This window comes from Hibiscus syriacus, unplaced genomic scaffold, assembly GCF_006381635.1.
Source record: "Hibiscus syriacus cultivar Baekdansim isolate YM2019G1 unplaced genomic scaffold, ASM638163v2 tig00112072_pilon, whole genome shotgun sequence".
Classification (NCBI taxonomy): Eukaryota; Viridiplantae; Streptophyta; class Magnoliopsida; order Malvales; family Malvaceae; genus Hibiscus; species Hibiscus syriacus.
The window spans coordinates 603,026-616,309 of NW_024063249.1; the positions used below are offsets into that span (position 1 = coordinate 603,026).

General features: G+C 37.7%; 1 pseudogene; it reads right to left on the reverse strand.

The window, feature by feature from the left end:
- Positions 1 to 10,773: 10,773 nt before the first annotated feature.
- Positions 10,774 to 11,831, reverse strand: LOC120174385 (annotated as a pseudogene).
- Positions 11,832 to 13,284: the final 1,453 nt, after the last annotated feature.

Here is a 13,284-nt window from a genome sequence, read left to right on the forward strand (position 1 = left end):
TCCTCGAAAGAAGATACTTATTCTTTATCGTTACTTTATTTAACTGATTGTAGTCTATGCATAGTCGCATTGACAAGTCCTTATTTTTCACAAACAACACAGGTACTCCCCAAGGAGAAACACTAGGTCTCACAAATCCCTTATCAAGTAGCTCTTGCAATTGGGCTTTTAATTCTCTTAACTCCGTTAGAGCCATTTGATATGGAGCCATAGAAACAGGTTCGGTACTCGGGTAAACCTCAATCTTGAATTCTACTTCCCGGTCTGGAGGTAAACTTGGTAATTCTTCCGAAAAAACCTCTGGAAATTCCTTAACTATTGGGATATCATTTAATCTCGCTTCCAGTACTCGAGTGTCTATCACATTAGCTAGGAAAACTATACACCCTTTTGACATCATTTTCCTTGTAGTCATGGATGATATTACATTGGATGGTGATTTCGCTTTTTCCCTGATCACTACTAATTCGGAGCCTTCAGCTTCCTTCAAAAATAATCGCTCCTTGAGACAATCAACCCACCCATGATGTGGAGACAACCAATCCATGCCCAAAATGATTTCAAACTCATCGAAAGGCAACTCAATTAAGTTTGTTGGAAACATAACCCCTTGAATCTTTATTGGGCATTTTCTATATACCCGAGTTACTCTCACACTGTGACCCATATGGTTTACTACTATCATCTCTCACTAACAGTTGGTTCTAAAGGAATTATGCTAGCTCTAACCAACTTTTTCTAATGTATGAGTGTGTAGAACCAGGGTAAAATAAAACAAATACATATTTATCAAAAAGATGGAATATACATGTTATGATCTCTGGGTCACCCTGATCCTTATTGGTCTTAATGTTGTAAATTCTGGCGACTCCCCGAGTCTCTTATCGTTACATTGATTCAGATTGTCCCCTGGATCTACCCCTTCCTTTGCTTCTATTAGAGGCTGCCACATATATTTCAGATTGTGCCAAATTGTCCCCAGATTTCTTAGGATAATTTCAGGCAAAGTGACCAGTCTCGCCACATTGGAAACAAGCTCTACTAAGAAGTCTACATGTTCCACGATGTAATTTACCATATGTTTGACATGGAGTTCTTTCTCTAAATGTTATACCCGAGCTAGCATCAAAAGACTGGGATTGTTTAGTTTTCTGTGAAGCTGCAGCAGAACCATCTCTATCAGTATATCTGGAACTGGAGCCCTTGCCTCTCTTAGCATGATGGGGATTTGAAGGTATTTCAACTCTTTTCCCCGTCTGCATACTCTGTTCAACTGCTAGAGTCTCCTCTTGAGCTCTTTCAAAATTCTTGGCTCGGTTTATGACTTTTTGTAAGCTAGGAAAGTTCAAAGCCAACATCATCTCTTTTAACTTTGGCCTCAAACCTTCTATGAACCAATCACATCGATCCTTGTCATTGGGAACTACTTCATTAGCAAAACGGCTCAGCTTGTTGTACTCAGCCTTGAACTCATGTCGTCTCAATCACCTTGTTTCAAATTAAGGAACTTTAGCAGCATCGTCCGTCTAAACTACTCACCTACATACTTTTTCTTGAATTCCTCCAGGAAGAACTATCAGGTCACTTGTTTTGGTGGTGTATACATTGTAGTATTTGACCACCATACTTGAGCTGATCCCCTAAGTAAAGATACAACTCCACCCAACTTTTCTGAATCCGAGTAGTGAAGACTTTCAAGCATTACCATTACATCATTTAGCCATATTTCAACCTCCATAGGACCTGCATCCTCTTCTCCCTGGAACTCAGGAGCTCCTTAACTCTTCAATTCTTTTGGAATCAACATCCTCAGTACTGGAGGAGCAAGGGAGGAAGAGGAGGTTGGAATCAGGTCAATATGGTGTCGAGAGCTTGCATAAAATCTCCAACCTCTAGCACGGGTATACCCTGATGTGTCGGTGCACTAGCATTCTCTGATGGAATCGGATGCTCACTATTCTCCTCATAGCTTTCGCTACCCGATCCTTCACTATTTTCTCGATCAGCCACTCTTTGTGAGTTCGAAGATTCTGACATCTTCTTGAATATACATAATAGTATTAAAGTTAGTAAGGAGTGACATCAATCACACTCTAATGACACTCTATCAGTAACCTTGACAATCTTAATGGCATGTAATCTTTTTTTTTCTAAATTCAAATAAATCTGGTTTCGGTCAAGAATCGGCTAAACCTGTAGCTCTAATACCAATAAATGTAACACTCATTTCCTATATACGTTCCTGTACACAAGTCACAAGTGTCACATGACTTTTAAAAACATTTTCTTATTTATAAACTTGTAAAATTTTGTTTCGAAATTTAAAACAAAACATTTTTAATATAAAGTAAAACATTCGTTGTAAACTATTACAAAGTTATAACTTAAATGCATTATAGAACATTTTTTTTCTTAGATTCATATACATGCCATCTAATTATCAAAAGAAAACATGATTATCCTATAGTTACTGATTAGTCAACCTTGGATTGATGTTCTCTGCTGCACTCCTTACTCTGCTAAGTCTTTACTTTTACCTACGCGTGAAATCAACACACGTTAAGTATTTACTTAGTGAGGCATAATAATGTAAATGAACTGAAAATTCGTACATTATCATATTATAGCTATTGAAATAAGAACTAAATCGTATACTTCATAAAAATCAGTTAATCATCTCAATTAAACCCAAATTGCTTTCATATAGTCATCAAAACTATTCTTAGTATGCCCAATATACTTTTTTATGCATTTTTTCCCAATTATGTTTTATTTTGCACAATATATGATAAATAATAATTTAAGATAAATGCATTGCACCGAAGTGTCGAAATGGTCGTTCACCTATTATGAATACCATGAGTGGCACATTTCTACCAGTAATGCACCATTAAGCATTTTCATTTATGGCACTTTTCTACCAATAACGCACAGTTATGCATTTTCATTTATGGCACATTTCTACCAATAATACATCGTTATGCATTTTCATTTATGACATATTTATGCTAATAATGCATCGTTATGCATTTTCATTTATTTCGGTAACATCGATAACCATAGCACAACATTAACATTCATTCATTCATTTTAGTGAAGTTTATACTCTAAAACTTATTCATAATATCATTTATATATACATTATGAAAATATCCAAAATGCTGTAAAATATACATTTAACAAAACATTTGAGATTGACTCATCGCGAGTCTTTCTCCTTTCATACAAGTACTATAAATGCACTCACCTGAAACATGTACGAATGATAGGAAAATGAATTGTTTATGATATTTGATATTGAATTACATGATTTTTTGATGAAATCATGAGAGGATGATTTTCAGATTTTAAGGTTCTCGAAAAGTGTCAACTCTGAGAGGCGGTTCAAGCGAAAGAAGGAGGCCTAAACTCTATTGTTGAGAAAAACAAAGATTTCAGAATTGTTTTTTCTCATTGAAGCTCTGCATTTGCTTCCATTAACACACACACACAAAAATAATACAGTTGTACAAGATGGATCAAACTGAAGCACGGGGCAAAATCAACTATTTTGCCTCGGACGAGCATTGCTGATGGAAAGCAGGATCCCAGTGCTTGATGAAGCAAATGCATCAATCGACAATGAAACAGACTCGATCATCCAGAAAGCAATATGAACAGAATTTGATGACTGCACCATGATAACCGTAGCTCATCGAATACCAACTGTGATGGACTGCAATATGGTGCTTGGCTTTAGTGATGGTGAGAAGATCAAATTGATATCCAAATAGTCCGTCATTTTCGATTGTCATTGTTCGAATCAAGTTGTGTGATGTGTTCTTCAATCGACAGGGAAATTGGTAGAGTTCGATGAGCCGATGAAGCTGATGAATAAGGAGGGATCGTTGTTCGGACAGTTGGTCCAAGAATACTATCTAGTTCCTCCTAATAATATATGGTACATCTCTAGTATATTTGTAATAAAGTTTTATTTTGTTGGTAATGCTCAATCCCACATAGTATTGGAAACACTATTGGGAATGGTATTTAAGACTTGGCTTTCCCACTTCCTTGTTGAGTGATAGAGATCAAGGGGGACTTTCGCACACCGCCACCGCCGTCTGTCCGTCTCGTCTTGGCTCGACACGGCACGACATGGCTCCTGGTCGTGGTCGTGGTAATACGTGTCTTCGACACATCCGCGCGGATACTATCTTTTTAGAGAAAATTCTTGAGGAATTTCTCTTTGAAAGAAAGAAATGGAAAAATGTGAAAGATTTCAACTGATATTTATAGGATGCTGAGGACTGTTTAATTTCAAATGATAACAACTGGTTTATGAGAGTTATCAGAAATTAAACATCTTTTCCTAAATTAAATCAAAAACGTTAAGATGTATCTGGACTGATTTCCATTATAACAGCTGAACAATGATGCAATGAACCTGAACTATTTTTGAGTCAGGTTCATCTAGACATTTCAGCTGTTATGGACGATTTTAACCCTATTTCTAGCCTATAAATAGAGGGCTATATTCAGCTTCTCAACTCACTCTCAAACATTCACAATTCACTTACAAAAGTATTTTCTACAGTTCTCTCTGAGTGCTTTACAATCAGAAGAGCAATACCACCAGCAGTCCACTCCGGTTTCGGGTGTACAGAATTCGGAGCGACCGTGTTAACCTCGAGGGACGGTCCGCCTACTGCAGCGATTACACACATCAGGGCGAATTCGTTTCTAAGGCAGTGGTTTTTACCACAACACGGTTTACGAATTTGTTCCTTTTTATTACTGTTTATATTTCCAGTCAGTACTAACGGTGTAGTTTTGCAGTTCATATATCCAATAATTTAGAAACTAATTCCATATACTGCAATCATGACAACACCTTTGAGCAAACTAATCCTCGATCTTTCCAAGCTCGATGCACTTGATGGAAATAATTATAGAAGGTGGTCCTGAAGAATCATGATATTCTTCGAGCAGCTTGATCTTGACTACGTGTTACTCAAGCCACCACCTACCATGCCGCCAACCCCAGCTGCCGGTAATGATGCGGATGTGGTCCTCAATGATGGTGCCTTCCAACCGCCGCCGCCGTTCTCGCTACCTACGAGAAATACGAGAAAGACAACAAGACGGTGCGAGGACATCTGCTCAGCCACATGTCAAATAAACCATTTGATATGTTCCTTAGAGAAAGGAGTGCCAAGTCAATATGGGACACTCTCAACAAAAAGTATGGTGCGGACGATGCGGGCATCAAGAAGTACGTTATTGGCGAATGGCTCAAATTCCAGATGACAGACGACAAGCCAATAATGGATCAAGTCCATGACTATGAGAACTTAGTCGCTGACATCATCGCTGAAGGGATGCAAATGTGTGAGGTGTTGCAAGCCAATGTACTCATTTAGAAGATGCCCAAGTCCTAGTCCGACTACCGCAACTCTCTTAAGCATAAGAAGAGAGACATTTCGCTTGAAGAACTTGTCGGCCATATGAAGATTGAAGAATCCAACCGTTTAAAAGATAAGCTTACTAATTCTATGAGTAATTTATCTTTTAAAGCTAACTTGGTTGAGTCTAAATTTAAGAAGATCATGAAACGTGAGAATCAAGACAAGAAGACGAAACCACAGAAGGCTACCAACTTTAAAAAGTCAGGAAAGGCCAAACCGAAAGGGAAGACGTTCAAGTGTTATGTATGTGGTTTACCCGGCCATAAAGCTTACCAATACCAACACTGCTCAGACCGCCAGACTGACAACAAGCCACAGATGCACGTTGTAAAAGAAGATAATGAGATCATTGTTGCGGTGGTCTCAGAAGTTAATCTGGTGGAGAACAATTCAGAATGGGCGGTTGACACTGGCGCTTCGAAGCATTTCTACGCAAGGAAGGAGTTTTTCACCGAGTCCAAGGATGGGAAGACTGGTGAACGTATGTACATGGGGAACTCTAGCAGTTCTGAAGTGCTAGGAAAAGGCAAGGTTTTACTCAAGCTGACTTCTGGTAAAGCTCTGGCTTTAAATAATGTTCTGTATGTACATGCCTTGTGTAGAAATTTGATAAGTGGTGGGCTTCTGAATAAGGCAGGCATTAAGTTAGTTTTTAAGGCAGCTAAACTTGTACTTTCCCGAAATGGTGATTATGTGGGGAAAGGGTTTAGCAATGGTTTATTTGTCATAGAAACTCAATTTAATGAAAATAAAGCTACCACTTCTGCTTATATTGTTGAATCCATTTATATGTGGCATGCTAGATTAGGATATGTGACTATTCATGCTTTAAAGAAATTAATAAATATGAATGTTTTGCCTAAACTAGACACAACTAGCTTTAACAAATGTGAGATTTGTGTAGAAGCTAAGCATACTAGACCTCACTTTAAGACTGTTTCTAATAGAAAGATTGAACTGTTAGAACTCATTCATACTGATCTAGCAGATTTTATAAACACTGAAAGTAAAGGAGGAAAATACTACTACATAACTTTTGTAGATGATTATTCAAGATATACAAAAGTTTATCTCCTAAGAACTAAAGATGAAGCTGAAAACTTCTTTCTTATTTATAAGGCAGAAGTAGAAAATCAGTTAGATAGGAGAATCAAACGGCTTAGATCTGATAGAGGTGGTGAATATGGATCTAATTTCTTAAAAGATATTTGTGAAAAGAATGGCATAATTCATGAAACTTCAGCCCCCTATTTTCCTCAACAGAATGGTATAGCCGAAAGGAAAAATAGAACTTTAAAAGAGATGATGAATTTTTACTAATAAGTTCAGGGTTATCTGATAACATGTGGGGGGAAGCCATTCTATCATCAACTCATATCTTGAACCGAGTTCCTCATAAGAAATTAGATTCTACCCAATATGAATTGTGGAAAGGATACACTCCTAATTTACAATATCTGAAAGTGTGGGGGTGTCTGGCCAAAGTGGGTTTGCCAGACTTTAAGAAATCCACCATCGGACCTAAAACTGTTGATGCAGTGTTTATAGGGTATGCTACGAGTAGTGTTGCATACAGATTTATGCTTTTACAAGATTATTCTATTTGTGAGTCAAGGGATGATGTTTTCTTTGAAAATACTTTTCCTTTAAAGGAACCGAGAATGAATATTGAAACAAAAATAGAATATATTCCATCCACTTCTTCTAGTAATCCTGCTAGGTCTTCTGAACAAATTGATTTCGAGCATAGAAGAAGTAAAAGGCAAAGAGTTGAAACCTCTTTTGGACCAGACTTTATTACTTCCTTTATTTCTGAGATAAATGATTTAGACTCCATTTCAGATCCTATAGCTCAAATTTTCCTGTTAGATGAGGATCCTAAAACTTTTAAAGAAGCTATAAGATCTATCGATACTAGTTTTTGGAAAAGCGCTGTTAATGATGAACTAGAATCGATAAGGCTAATCATATTTGGGAATTAGTTGACTTGCCTAAGGGATTCAAACCAATCTCTATCAAATGGGTCTTCCGGAAGAAACTAAGGCCAGATGGTTCGATTCAGCGGTACAAGGCAAGGTTAGTCGTCAAAGGGTTCACTCAAAGGTTTGGTTTAGACTACTTTGATACATATTCTCCCATTACAAAAATCTCAACGATTCGTGCATTATTTGCACTAGCCTCTATTCATAAGTTGCAGGTACATCAAATGAATGTTAAGACTGCTTTCTTGAATGGAGATCTAGATGAGGAGATTTACATGGAGCAGCCACTAGGTTTTGAAGAACCTGGTATGGAAGGTAAAGTCTGTAGACTCAAAAAGTCACTCTATGGACTTAAGCAGTCTCCTAAACAGTGGTATGAGAAATTTCATAAAACTATTCTTAGTTTTGGTTTTGTTGTGAATGGTTCGGATGCTTGTGTGTATTCGAAGATGTTTGACACTGAATGTGTTATCATAAGTCTTTATGTTGATGACATGTTGATTTTCAGTTCTAACATTGAGTCCATTAACAAAGTTAAAAATTTCTTGTTCACTAAGTTTGAGATGGCAGATTTGGGAGAAGTAGATGTAATCTTAGGAGTCAAAGTTACCAAAACTGCGAAGGGATTTTCTTTATGTCAAGCATATTATATAGAGAAAGTGCTAAAGAAATTTGACAGTTTTGATGTCGTCCCTGTTCGAACTCCTTATGACCCTAGCATATATCTAGTTAAGAATAAAGGAAGTAGCATTTCCCAAACAGAATATGCTAAGTTAATCGGAAGCTTAATATTCTTAATGAACTATACTTGGCCTGATATTGCTTATGCTGTGAGTAGACTGGGTAGATATATTCATAATCCGAGTGGTGAGCACTAGATTGCTCTTAAACGCTTACTGAAGTATCTTAAGGGTACTTTGGATTGGAAACTTGAGTTTGTTGGCTTTCCTGCGGTACTGGAAGGATATTGTGATGCCAACTGGGTTTCTGATAATGATGAGGTAAGCTCTACGAGCGGGTATGTTTTTACTTTGGGTGGAGCATCAATCTTGCGGAAATCATCAAAGCAGACTTGTATTGCTCGTTCTACTATGGAGTCAGAGTTTATAGCTCTTGACCTAGCTGGGTAAAAAGCCGAGTGGCTCAGAAGTTTGTTAGTAGATATTCCGTTGTGGGGAAGATCGACTCCTCCAATTTCATTATTGTGTGATTCACAAGCTGAGATATGTGTGGCTAAGAACCAAGCTTACAATGGTAAGAAAAGACACATTCGCATAAGACATGAATCTGTTAAACACTTAATAAAGAATGGAGTGCTCTCTTTAGAGTATGTGAAGTCGGAAAGGAACCTAGATTCGTCGAGGGGGATGGGTCTAAAGCCCATTGGTTGAGGAATTCATGGTGGATACCCAACTTAGTTATCTAAGTTCCATGTGGTCAAACGAAACCATGGAAAGACTCATAGTGCACATTCCTACAGCCTATCCTTATGACGAATAATGTGCATGCCCAGGATGAGCTTAAGTGCTCTTAATAAATTCATAGCCCAGGCTTTGGGTGGTCTTAGTGAGAAAGACTTGATGAATTTACTGATTTTGGCTGAATATATATTCTTAAAAAGTTCATAACCCAGAGTGAGTGGGTAGGAAATGATGAACTTACCTACAGAAAGGTTGAGTTTGTTAAACTCTTAATAAATTCAAATCCAAGTATTTGGATGGTTCTAGTGAGAATGACTCACTGAATTTACCGATAAATGAGGTTGAATATTTATTCTTAATGACTTCTTAGCCCAGAGTTTGGGTGGTTCATTAATAATGAACTTGAAGAAAGTCATCATACCCTTTGTGAGGTTGAGCTATTATAAAAGCTTTTAATTATTTCATATCCATTTTTAAAGGGTGGTTTATATTGAGATAAACTTGATGAAATAACCTATGTAAGTGAGAAGGGTTAGTCGCCTTCTATGAAAAATGTTGGGCCATTTTTCTAGCACACTTACTAGAATCCTGAGGTAAGATGGCCAAATATATACTTTGTATAAATATATCTTACACATCGAGGACTCAGGTGGATGAAGGGGTTAGTTGTGTGTTATGAGTTTACCCTGATCTTAGAAAGTTCCAGACTAGTTTCACTTATCTAAGAGAAGGATTGCTCATCATGACTATGTACTAGTTCCAGATACGTTCACTAGTGCTTAAGCAACTAATCTCGCTATTGCTCTTCTGAAAAGTTTGTTTTCGAGTTTCAGAAGATTTCTTTCGCATTAGTGGGGGAATGTTGGTAATGCTCAATCCCACATAGTATTGGAAACACTATTGGGAATGGTATTTAAGACTTTGCTTTCACATTTGCTTTCCCACTATTGAGAATGTTCGTCTCGACTCGATACGGCACGGCACGGTTCGGCTCGGCTCGTGGTCGTGCTCGTGCTCGTGCTCGTGGTAATATGTGTCTTCGACACGTCCGCGCAGATACTAACTTTTTAGAGAAAATTCTTGAGGAATTTCTCTTTGAAATAAACAAATGGAAAATTGTGAAAGATTTCAACTGATATTTATAGGCTACTGAGGACTGTTTAATTTCAAATGATAACAGCTGGTTTATGAGAGTTATCAGAAATTAAACAGCTTTTCCTAAATTAAATCAAAAATGTTAAGATGTATCTGGACTGATTTCCAGCTTTGTACAGAGGAGACAAGCTGTTAATATCAGGAGTTATAGGAGTTATTTAATTTAATTCCATGGGTTACATGATATAATTTCGGGAGTTATAACAGCTGAACAATGATGCAATGAACCTAGACTATTTTTGAGTCAGGTTCATCTAGATGTTTCAGCTGTTACAAAAAGAAGAGATTTAATCCTGAAATTTTATGGATGATTTTAACCCTATTTCTAGCCTATAAATAGAGGGCTATATTCAACTTCTCAACTCACTCTCAAACATTCACAATTCACTTACAAAAGTGTTTTTTACAGTTCTCTCTGTGAGTTCTCTCTGAGTGCTTTCCAATCAGAAGAGCAATACCACCAGCAATCTACTCCGGTTTCGGGTGTACGAAACTCGGAGCAACCGTGTTAACCTCGGGGGGACGGTCCGCCTACTGCAGCGATTACACACATCGGGGCAAATTCGTTTCTAAGGCAGTGGTTTTTACCACGACACGGTTTACGAATTTGTTTTTTTATTACTGTTTATATTTCCAGTCAGTACTAACAGTGTAGTTTTGCAGTTCATATATCCAACATGTTTGACCAGTTTTAAACATGAATTTAATTTTATGTAAACATGAATTTAGTTATTTTTCTCTGTATAATCTCCAAGAAAATAAGATATACTCAAAAATAACAAATGAAATTGCTATGGAAAACCTCCATTCTCAAGGACTGGTTGAGTTCTAGTTATTGCTGCAGTTGGCATTTTACTGCAACTCACCCATCTGTTATTAAGAATTTCACCTTCATCAGCTTGTCTTTCCATTGCCTGATTCCGTTTTGTCTTCAAAAGCTTAATCGATACGAAGACGAAGTAACCTGCCAAATCCAGTCAACAAAAACCAAGCACAACGCCTATCACCCATGGATATGATGGCCCTTGTTTCCTCTGCAATGGAACAACAACAGAGAAAAGGCCCTGACTTGAAGTGTAACATATATTGGGAAATATCATCTAACTGAAATCAACTGTCCCATTGCTGCTGAAAATCACACATCGTGCCTAAGCCGAGTGTTTCACGTTGGAAAAATGGATCAATATGGGCTTCCCCATCGTGTCGGGGCTGATACATCTTAGCCTAGTGGCTCTAGCATTCGAAGCATCAAAAACCATGAAGCCGACCACAGGAGTGATCAATGAGTAACCTGAAATACAGTAGTGAAGATCGGTTCCTGAGGTTCTCGTTGACGATTGCGAGCCTCTGGATGTGAGGAATGAGAACGGTATGTGACATGATGCGAAAGCTACTAAGATTAGCCCCTTGCTTCCACAACGTCCGGCTTCGGATTCGAGCTATGGAAACTTCCATACCGGAGAGATCAATAGGAAGATTAGCTTTGTACAAAGCACCTGTATGAGGCCTGTGTGTAATAACCAGTTCTCTGAAAGCAAAATCCTGAAGAAATGTATCAAGTGTACAATTGGAAGATCTGTCCAAGCCAAGAACATAAGAGAACAAGTAGAAGATGAAAAAAGCCAAAGAGAAGAAAATGAAGCTCGTGTTGGATTATTTGGTGGCAAAAGAAACATTCAACATGAAAACATATAAATCAGTACTGAAATGCATTGTTTGAATGAGATGATGCTTTTTCAAAAAATTGATTAAGCATGCTTTTACAAGGGCCCCAAAGGGTTATCAAAAGGCAACTCATTTTCTTCATCTATCAGAAGTTTATACATGAAAAATGCCAAGATTTTGCTTTCTTTCTTTCTTTTTCATTTTGAATTCCCTAATCATTCATAAGTCCAGCGCGTCATGCACATTTAATTTTGACGTGTTGACTTAATAATCTTGTCACACCCTAATTTTTACTTGCTTTTAATTTAAAATTTATTTAATTAATTTTTAGGGACCAAATTTTGAATTTTCAAAGTTTTAAGATAGTTTTCAAATTTCCCTGAAAGTTCAGAGACTTGTTCCAAAATTTAGCAATTTTTTGTGAAAAATATAATATGTATTTGGTTGGTTTCAAACCCATGCCTCCAAAACCTTCAATTGAGCCTTAACCAGTTGGCTAAGGTACAGAAGCTAATGGGATATGGTGAAAATATTTGTTAAACCTAATTAAAATTAAAGACCCGTAGATCCCTTTTTGGTTATTTGATTCAAAACCCATAAAAATCGACAGCCTTAAACTCAACCTGTCGTTCTCGCTACCAATCAGCTGCTCCGATTAGCGGTGACTTGAACTGTCTCCACCAGCAGATTTGACGTCAACCTATAAACAAAACTCGATTGACCACACTCTGAGAACCCCCACTGTTTGCCGTAAAAGTCCGTTTGAAGGATCGTCGATAAAAAAACCCAAAGTGTCATCTTGGTTTTTCTTCGTTTCCGACCACTTTCGCCGTCAGTGAACATCACCGCCCTTACTTGTAGAAGCACCTCCCTCTTCCGACCAAACCCTAGCCCTTATGAAACGTTATCGGTAGCCATGAATTTAATATCAAAGGTTCGACGAAAACCCACCAACAACCTTGGTTCTTCGCATTTTCACGTCAATCCCAACACCAGCTCACCTCACCGCCTTCACATTGGAGATCCTCGCAAAATTCTAGTCAAAACCCAGTCGAACCCATCGCCCAGCCGTTGTTGCTTAATCGATCGTCGTTGGGTAAGGACCGATTATTTGTTTTTTAATTTTCTTCAATGATTGGCTGATTTTTTTACTGTTGATTTGGATTGCATTGATGTTTGGTTGCTCTGGGAATATTTAGGCGCCTTGCGACACGCGGGTGGTGCGAGTCAACTTGTGAGTCAACCCATCGAGTCGAACAACTGAGTCAAATCAGACCAAGTCGACTGAATTAACTCTGATTGACTCGGTCCCATTGACTGTAGACCAAAATCGTTGACCTTTGACTTTGACTTTGATCATGTTGACTTTGATTTTGGCCAAAAGTTAGCTTTTTCGAAAGATACCTATTTTATGTTTTTTGATGTCCTGAGTCCAAATTCAAAGTTCGATTCACCAAATTCAAACCCGATAATCTTTTTTCAATGTTTTATCTCTAGATTTGATACGAAGTTTCATGTTTAAGTTATGTTTCTGACGTAAATTTGTTTACAATGTATCTGAGACTTTATGGGATGTGGGCTTAAAGTTTGAAGGCGATCGAATGGATTTTAAAT